Below are 10,291 nucleotides of genomic sequence, written 5' to 3'. Positions count from 1 at the left end.
CACTATTTTCATTCATGAATTTTTATTTATGCTAAGCGAAATTTCTTTTATGAAGAAGAACTCTTACCTTTTTCTTCATTGCAATAGTGATAATTAAAATCTTCAAAAGTTACTTTAATCAGTGTTAAAACCCTAAAAATGTATGGAGAAATCAAACAATAACAAGAATTACAAACCCCTCTATGGGGATGAGTGTTGTCTAAGCCATCTGGGGTTTTGGTTTCCATCTGTATCTCTCTATCTCTCTCTTTGATCGAAACGAACATATTAGGGTTTTATTCTCTCTTTTGGTTGAACAGGTTTTAAGGGTGTTTATCTCTCTTCTCTCTCTTTGATCGACGAACAGATTTTTGGTCGAACATGATTTTTCTCTGTTCTCTATCTTTTGGTAGGAAATAGTTTGAGGGGACGGACCAAAGTTTAAAGTTGGAATATTTCATAAAGTAGTGTTTATCTCTCCCTATACTAAAAAGAATGCTCTCCATATCTAATACACTGCCTTTACTAAAAATTGCTCTTCTTACACCAAAGGCCATATTAATTTATCAGAAAGACTTGACTAATTATATTTAACCATTTTAGGTGCTTAATTAAAGCAGTTCTAAATCATCTATAAATATATACTTACTAGGTATGACCCGTGCCTCCGGCACGATACAAAAAAATCCATTGAACATGTATCTAGATGAATTTATGTGGCCATGTAATATATTTGGATGGACTTTTTCATGATTTCTCACTGAGAAATAAACCTTAATTAGTTTTAAACGGATAAATAGTTCAGTTTAAAAAGTAACAGTACAATCTAATTTCAATATTGAAGAACTTAGGGAGGGACATGGTGATGGGTAGATTAAAGTAAGTACCAACCAATTAGATCATTACAACTTAGTTACATATAAAAATATATCTAAATATAACAACACGGTAAAAGAAAATTTCTGAAGTACAATAAACTAATAAACTACGGGAGCGTAAACATTGTTAAAATGTCCGTGTAAATATAAATACCATACAACAAACATGAATTAACTTCAGTTTAAGTTCCACCATGGTGCACAACAAAAACTCAATAAGAAACAAACATCTTATGTGTTTAACATTATGTTATAATGCTATACATAAATATATGCAATTTTGAGAAATGAAGCTTCATGTATCTTTCTATGGATCATCACCCTTAGTTGTTCACCTCGCTTCCACAGTAAAACTCAATAAGAACAAAAATCTTATGTGTTTAAGTTTTCTCTTATGCTGCTATACACAAATATATGCAATTTCTGTACCCATAAGATATGAAGCTTGATGTTTCTTTCTATGGGTCATCACCCTTAGTTGTCCACCTCACTTCCACCCAAATATATAAACTTAAAGTCAATACTAAGAACTGATCATAACAGGTAATAAAACACTATTAAGATGATGGGTTAAAAATAATTTAGGCTTTATTAAGATGACATGATATTTATCCAGCTAGAATTGTTAAAGAGATAAGGGGTTGATCTATGGGCTTCCTAGACGTTTAGCTCTTACACTTATAAATTATTTACTTTAGAAGCTTGAATTCGTTGATAGAGGAGAGATAAAAAAATTCATTCTAGAATTGTGTTGGGCCACAACCAATAACATTATACCTGGAAATTATTCTCCCATTATTATTACGTTCCAATGGGTATTATTATTTAGTGGTTAGTATAAAATGAAGTAGGTTAATTGTCTAGGCAGGAGTCTGCTACTACTGATTTGACTACCAACAACGCCAAACACTTTGAGTTCCTCCAAAGATGATACCGTTAATACTACAACAAACAATTAAACTCCACCCATTCTGTAATCAATCTCAAGCCTCGCTTAAACAATATTCATTGTAAGCTATGCTGTAGTAGGTAGCGAATTAAGTTAGAAATTCTTTACTTATCTTGACATTAAAAGTATATCACTACTTATCTACTCTCAATTCAAAAATCGAAACTCTTCTTCCACTTGTTACAAAATTGATATCAACTCCATTCAAAAGATTAATATTAATTGACAGAAAACCAACCGAATCCCTTGTATGAGAAATTTGCAAATGAGAAATTCGTATTTTTCTTTTGTATTTCATTTTCTAGTAAGTTTGTTGAAGATTTACCACCACATAATATTATAAATATAATCAGTGCCTTCAAAGCACGTTCACCCAAACACAAATATAAACTCAAGAAACAAAGAGGAATAGCATACCTGTTACTTCTATTTGCAGAATCCTTCCAGTGAATCCAAGCACAACAATCATAACCAAACATAAAATTTGCTCCAAAACCTAACATAGTTAAACATCTACTAAAGAAATATAAAAATGGAGATGAAACTATAAGAAATTGAGATGAAGAATAAGCTACAGCGATCATGTAACAAATAATCGAGAAAATTAATTAAGCTCGAAGAAGAATAAAATATGAATAAGGAGCTAAATTATCTTGTCATGCGAATCAAAATACATGGACACCAACATACAACAATGGATAGGTTATAGAAAATGGAAGGAGAAAATTCAAGTCATTTTTTGAAACCTAAATCTCTACACTCAGATATGTCTCACCCAATCCATCCTTCCCTCTAACATGAATGACGGATCATTGCACTGGTTGCAACTTCGGGACGACGGTGTCTTGAACTTACTCTTCTATCTCGTTTGTGTTACCTTCCTAGATATGTAAAGAAATATCGCTTAATTGAACCATGGTGTTTGGCTACACTTCTTTGAGAGCATCTAGATGATATTACAAACATTTCTTCGACTTTAGTATCCGATATATTTGCCACACCAAGATAGAATTCAAACATTTCTCATTAACGTAGATGATATTACATATCTTAGTTGACAGATAATTATATATTATTAGATGGAATAAACCTATAGAATTAGCAGGGAATTGCATACCTTCCTCGTCAATGAAACCAGGCCGGCTTATGCCCTTTTTAGTTGATTGCCTGACATTATAGGTTGATCTAATGTTTTTTAGCAAATAAATATATATTATTAGATTAAAAAACTAACATAATAGAAGTAACCACATACTCTTAACAAGGGTTTTATCTCAGCCACATTCTCATTGTTGTCCTCCTTCTGCAAAATCTATCAAAATTTTACTAACACTTTGAAGTTCATCCAATTACACATAGAAAGCAATTAAGGAATACCAATACCATATAACCAAATCTTGTAAGTATAAAGATATAAAAGAATAGGGAACATATATAAGTGAATCTAGTTGGTACCGTATGAAGATGCTAAGAATTATTGGTCACAACTCCACACCTATATATTCATACAACCACACCTATATAAACTAAACAAAAATCAAGCTGAGTTTTGTTATTCAAAAGAACCCAACTTCTCCAATGGCATAATGATGATAGATTCCAAAATTTGACGGCTCTCCAAATTCTAGAACCTAGATCAATTGAAAATACAGATTTATTGTAATCTGAAAAGGATTTCAATTTAAACATCAAACAGACCTACCAAAACCCTAAACTTAAATCTGAAAGTAAAAAAAATAGAGAGTTAAAATCATTACCCTAAGCATCTTGAAGTCGGGACAACAGAGTAAAGAGAGGGAACACGAAATCAAACTGACGACCTTTTTTAGACCGATCAGAAAGGAAAGAGACGTAGAAGTCTAAAGGGTAACGGTGAAGGGTACTTCAATGGAATTCAATTCATATTAAATGAGGGGGGTATTACGTTTCATGGATGGAGAGGATTTGGTGCACAAGGACGTTTTTCTTTGTGTTGGTGAACTTTCTTTTTCAGGTAGGTGATGAATCAAACGGTTTAGATGTTAGAGCAAACAGACAAACGACCAGATTAAATTAGACTAATTTAACGTGTTTTCATGATCTAAACGTTGATTTGAAACGAACGGCCAGATTTATCTCTGGGTTTGTCTTTGGTTTGTCCAAAACTTTGTCCTAGTCAGCACTCGTCATTCTGTTTTATATAATAGGTAATTAAATACTTATTTAATACCAAGAGTAGTTGACTAGTTATATTTAGGTGGTTAATTAAAGGAATTTTAGATCGCCTATAATTAAATATTTATTTAACACGAAGACTTGACTTGGCTAGTTATATTTATGTAGTGAAGTAAAAGAGTTTTAGATCATCTATAAATATATATTTGTAGTTAAACATTTATTTAACACGATTTCATGACTAGTTTGATTTAGGTGGTTAACTAAAGGATTTTTAGATAATCCTACCATACCAATTGGTAATTGATTCTACCCCTCAATAATGGAATTTTAGATTTCCTATAATTAAATATTTATTTAACACGAAGACTTGACTAGTTATATTTAGGATTATCTTTTAAATGAGCCCCAACTTTGTGACCAGCTTCCTGTCTAGCTCCGACTTTGTCAAAAATACCCATATGATCCCTTTTTCAATTACCGTTAACTTTTTCGTTATTCTCTCTCCTTCATCTCATCTCCTCTCTCTGCCAAGTCACCTATCACGCCACATCATCATCTTCTCTGGCAGGCTTCGCCGGGCAGTCAAATTTCCGGCCGGCGACATTCAAACCTAAAAAAAATAATTTCTCTTCTTCCTCTCTCTCTCTCTCTTGCCCTCTCTTCTCACTCTCTTCCCCTCTCTTCTCACTCTCTCTCTCTCTAAAATGGCCGGTGAACGGGGAAACCCTTCGCCGACCGTCGGTCTGGTTATCCCAGACCTTCGAAGGTCTGGTTTTCACATACCTTCGAAGGTCTGGGAAAAACCCAGGCCGACGAAGTTCTGGGATAACTAGACCAGATCCCGATCTAGGTTTTTCCCAGACCGACGGTCGGCGAAGGGGGGAGAGGAAGAAGAAGAGAGAGAGAGAGAGAGGAAGAAGAAGAAGAGAGAGAAAGGAAAAAAAAGAGAAAACAATTTTTTTTTTAGGTTTGAATGTTTTCGCCCGGAAATGTGGCCGACCGGCGTCCCCTGCCAGAGAAGATGATGATGTGGCGTCATAGGTGACTTGGCAGAGAGATGAGATGGAGGAGATAGAGTAACGGAAAGTTAACAGTAACTGAAAAAGGGGTCAAATGGGTATTTTTGACAAAGTAGGGGGCTAGGCAGGAAGGTGGTCACATAGTTGGGGGCCATTTGGAAAATAACCCTTATATTCATGTAGTTAAGTAAAAGAGTTTTAGATCATCTATAAATATGTATTTTTTTTGTTGAAATGAATTACATTAACATTAAGAGTCTATTACAGTATCCAAAGTACAAACACAAAATTACAATACATAAAGTAGTAAACCAAAATAACAAAGCTGAAGAAGTGCAGAAAAGAACTTCGCTTTGTATAGCACTATTCATTCTGTGAGTTGCAAGGCTGGCTTCTCTTCTTAAACATGAAGAAAACTTTGATCATGATAGTCCGTCTGGTTGTATTAAAGATAAAACCCTTACCTAACTTCTGGTAACACTTAACATGGATTAAACATACACCCATAGTTTCAAGAAGAAACAAAGGTGTCTGCAATATGGAACCATAGAATGATTCAGGGGTATCCCACCAGTATTCTCTATACTCAGAGACCATATCTGATCGAATTCTACAAAGTAGACACAGGTCAGACACCTGGAAATTGGGATCGCCGTTATAGCCCAAGTATAAATACTCCGCTAACCCGACAAATGCACGCAATAAAATTGCGAAAAGGGGTGGAAGTGAACATGTTACAGAAATAGTCAACAGAGTTAAATCTATAAGGTCACCATAGCCCAATGCTATCATCAAAAGGTGAGTAAGAGTATAAGCAAGAGAAACTTCATGATGAGGATAGAGATTTATATTCGAAGTCTTGTGTCGGTCTGGGTCAAACGGAAAGTTAAGATGAATGAAGTTTATTTCAGACCTGATTGAAAGGCATAAGGGTTCAGCAATAGGATGATTATTGATCTTAACCTTATGCCAGATAATTAAGATGAACACAAGCTTAACTCTGCTCATGGAACTAAGATCGTACAACAACAAAAGATAAACGATAATAAAGAATAAAACCGGATCTGTGATTAAGGATAACAGTGGAGAAATTATATGCTACTTGAAAAGTATATGATTAAATCGATATTGTGTTGTAGAACCCTAAAGTACAAGTACAACTGCCTAGTAACTATTAAAAGGTGAAAAGGGGGAAATACTGCCCTGATTCAGATCCGAGTTAACTCCAGCCACAGATTTTCGCGGCACACTGATGTTGTTGGCTCTTAGTTCATGTCCCTGGTTGATGAAAGTGAGATATTTGTTGCTGATTTTTGTTTTTGAGGCTTTGATTTGATCTTTTTTTGGAGTAATTTGGTAATCTGAGTTAGAATAGCTAGTTGCATGTGAGTTTTGTGGTTAGATTGATAGGATTTGAATGGAGATTATTGAGATTTAGGGTTTTCGTTTTGGGTGAAAAGGGGGTGGAAAACGGGACTTTCTCTCTCCTCATTCACATGTCTTCCCCAACCCTAGACGTGTCTCTATAAATATGTATTTGTAGTTAAACATTTATTTAACACGACTTCATGACTAGTTTGATTTAGGTGGTTAACTAAAGGAGTTTTAGATCGTCCCACGATATCAATTGGTAATTGATTCTACCCCTCAATAATTAGTACTTTAGTTTACCACCTTTAGACACTTTTTTTTTTTTTGTTAAAAGACCTTTAGACACTTGTACTCGACTAAATTTATGAAACTGTGCATGTATTATCTTCTCATCTCTCCCGACATAAGAGAAAGTAGAGAGAGAAAGAGAGAGAGTATTATCTAATGGATTCAATGTCTACAACTCTCCCATATCTATGGGCTCGATGTCTTAAAATGTCTTGAAATGTCTTTATAAATGTTTAAGTAAATTTTGTATATGAGTACCCACCAATGTCTACCTCCAATGTCCCCTTAGTTTAATTCAATTTTTTCATATCTAGTTTGGTTTTGATATTAGATTTACATACACGTTCTCTCTTTAGAATTTTTGTTTTCTTTGATATGGCGAGGTAGAAGATGACGCAGGAGTAGTTTTAAAATTTTAGTCGAGGAAAAGTACATTGGCCACTAAATTTACTACTTCACGGAAAATTGTGGGAAAAGCATGTGGGAGGGGGTAAGTTAAATTACCCATTAATAACGAGGCTAAACTCAATTAACAATTAGTATTAGGAGTGAAGTAAATAACTACTGCACGGGAAATTGTGAGAAAAGAGCTTGATTGTTTAGAGGGAGATTTTATGGGCCCCTCAATTTTGTTAAAAGGCTCCCCCCAATGATAATTTACCAAGTAAAATGGTTCATAGGGAGGCCTTTTAACAAAATTGGGGAGGCCTTATAAAACTTCCCTTGTTTAGATTACTAATAAACTTAACAACTGTATTAGTAATATTTTATTTAAGTCAAGAGACCTATGTGTGATGATTAATTATTTTAGTTTATATTTATTTAAATATTTTATACCATTATTGCAAAATTGACTTTCATCTAATGTAGGAGTAACTAAGTCTATGGTTTTCTATTTAAGTATTTTATACTCCGTATCATTATTGCAAAATTGACTTTCATGTAATGTGATTATGTTAGTCTAGGGTTTCCTATTTAAGTATTTTATATCATTATTGCAAAATTGACTTTCATGTATTGTGATTATCTTAGTCTAGGATATCCTATAAATATGAAAAATAAAAAAGAATGACTCTTTTTTTGTGATGAAATAGAGAATGACTTGAATGTAAGAAATGAACATGTTCTATGTATTATATAAATATTTATTTGAATATTGGAAGATCTACATTTTATCAAAATTTTCGGTATAACGGACACGCTATTTTGTATCGTAGCTAAACAAAAATTTATAATATTTTCTCAAAACCGAATTAAGTTTCTCTCGACAGACTTAACGCGTAACTTATCTTTTATTTTCAAGAGTTGATTTTGTGGTTTGGAAGTTCTATATTAAGAGAATGTATTTTCTTATATAATGGTGTATTTAGTAGGTGACGTTGTTATAGTAGCTTTCAAGTTTTGTCGCCTCCACTAGGGCAGCTCATTGCATAGTAATATAAAATTTTACGTGAATTAATTAACCAAGAGTTTTAAATTAAGGTCAACTAGGGTATATCCCGTGTCTTAGGGCACAGACACTTTTATTAATCAAATTTTACGAAATTTATTGTTAAATTTTATTGAGAGACAGAGAGATTTTATTAGTTATTATTTTTTTGTTTCTTTTTTCCAAGGGGCATTGAAAATTGGGGCCTTATATAAGGCTTAGAAAATTTTTGTAAAAAAATGTTAATGGGAGGAATAAACCCTTGACCTCTTACACATAACTCAAAGCCTTAACCATTGAGCTGCAACTCAATTTGTATTATGTAATAGTATAGAATGTTATTAAAATATTAAACCCTCCGTCACGTTGGGGCCCGCCCCTGAGTGTACCACTAATCAAATAGAGTAATTTTTTAGGTAATGTCCTTTATTGTTAAAAGTAATGTATTTTGTAAGTTTGTCTTGGTCAATTTATTATGACCAAGTTTGATTAAAGACAATGTTATCTTTGATGGTTAAGTTCACCCATCCGACAAAAAGTCGTCTGCTGACAATCTTCGGTCGGTCCACCGACGACTTTAATTTAAAAAAAAATCCTTCTTCATCTTCTTCCCTTCCCCGGAAATAGAGAGAGATGAGAGGGAAGAAGAAGGAAGGACAAGAAGAAGAAATAAATAGAAGAACAAGAAGAAGGAGAAGAAGAAGAAAAAAGAAGAAGGAAGGAGAAGATGAAGAAAGAAGAGAGAAAAAATTCAGTCAAGAACGCCGGCCGGCGACAACCTGACGGCAATTGACGTCGTTAGGTCAAATATTGCTCGAGGCATTCCCTCTTAAACATACATTGCCTTTAACCAAACTAGGAATTTCCTTTAGCAAAATTACCTGTAACAACTTTAGACATTGGATATAAAATCTCCCAATCAGATGTAAGAGGAATTAATCTACTCTTCTGAAGTCATGCAACTCTATTCAGACGATCTATTATGTCGACTAAAAGTTGTTACGAATCTACCTTAAAGTGTTACTTCATAGAATCGAACTGTGACCACTCAACGAGTTGTGTCACACTCCTACGCCATAACCATAGTGATATCACGAGTAGCATCACTTTTACTTTCATCACGTTTCTATGTTATACTTGGTTGCTAACTTGACCTTCCGAGCTTCTTTGGTCGGTACCACTTTGGTCTCTTTGGACTTCACTTTTCTCTTCGTCTTGTGCACCTTTACCAGTACTCATCTGCATCTAGATACTCGTCTACCTAACTACCTAACAGGACCCTCCCAAACATTTGGAAGACCTCAATCCAAATTAAAAGGTTGGGGCCCTATGTATATATACTAGGGTATAACCCGTGCCCTACGTGCACAGATTTTCTATTAATTATATTATAGAAGAGTAATAAATGTACAGTAAAAATGATAAAGATGTTTAAAATGGAAATATGATATATAGAGAGATAGGTTTAAATATATATACATATACAATAGGTAGTTATGGGAGATTGTTGTGGTCGTGGGTAGTTTTGGATGAGGTAGTTTCAACCGAATTTGATAGAGAGATTTTAGGGAGAAAGTTAAGGGATTATTGATTGTGGGTAATTGAATTGGTAGAGAGATTGGGTAGTTAGAATCGAATTGGTAGAGAGATTTTAGGAAGAAGAAGATGTGGGCAGTTTTTTGTTATTATTTAAGACATAAATAACTTTTAACATATATCTAATTACGAAATTTGTTATAAAAATCTGACGGATACGAATATCTCATAGATAAATCGTACGGTCCATCTCAAAAAAAGCCATTGCGCTATATATAATAGACATAATATATATATGTTAACATAAATATGTTAGAAAAAAATTTCGAATACTTTTATGGGAAGATTTGAAATGTTGACCTCTTATACATGATCTAAAGTCTTAACCATCACGCTAGAACATAAATCATGTTCCAAATCTGTTTGGAATATAATTATTATTTCAAAACTGACATACAAACTAAATTCAAACATGAAGCCTTTCTTTATGTTGGGGCTAAAAATGGTCGATATGGTTGCTTTAGGGTCGGGCCGCCCCTCCTACCCGATTACCAGGACCAGCCTTCCTCTTAATTCCCCGTCAACTTAGAACCCACCGTCTAAGATGTTGGTGTCCACGTACAACTTTTTAACCGTGTGACTTTATACTGTCCACAACTGTGATAATGCAAATAGAAAAACAAAC

General features: G+C 33.9%; 1 long non-coding RNA gene across 2 annotated transcripts; it reads right to left on the bottom strand.

The window, feature by feature from the left end:
* Positions 1-1,052: 1,052 nt before the first annotated feature.
* Positions 1,053-3,663, bottom strand: LOC147536048 (uncharacterized). Of its 2 annotated transcripts, XR_015226148.1 has the most exons (6): positions 3,564-3,663; positions 3,262-3,437; positions 3,062-3,109; positions 2,924-2,973; positions 2,224-2,302; positions 1,053-1,347 (listed from the first exon to the last, which is right to left on the bottom strand). It is a non-coding gene; the product is annotated as an uncharacterized LOC147536048 (long non-coding RNA). The 2 variants fall into 2 exon arrangements; XR_015226149.1 differs by lacking the exons at positions 1,053-1,347; positions 2,224-2,302 and adding an exon at positions 2,432-2,752.
* Between the last annotated feature and the right edge of the window lie 6,628 nt (positions 3,664-10,291).

The sequence above is a fragment of the Eschscholzia californica genome, unplaced genomic scaffold (genome assembly GCF_041429995.1).
Source record: "Eschscholzia californica isolate CP2 unplaced genomic scaffold, dmEscCali1.0.p SCAF_5, whole genome shotgun sequence".
Classification (NCBI taxonomy): Eukaryota; Viridiplantae; Streptophyta; class Magnoliopsida; order Ranunculales; family Papaveraceae; genus Eschscholzia; species Eschscholzia californica.
This window is presented reverse-complemented; position numbering and strand designations above follow the sequence as displayed.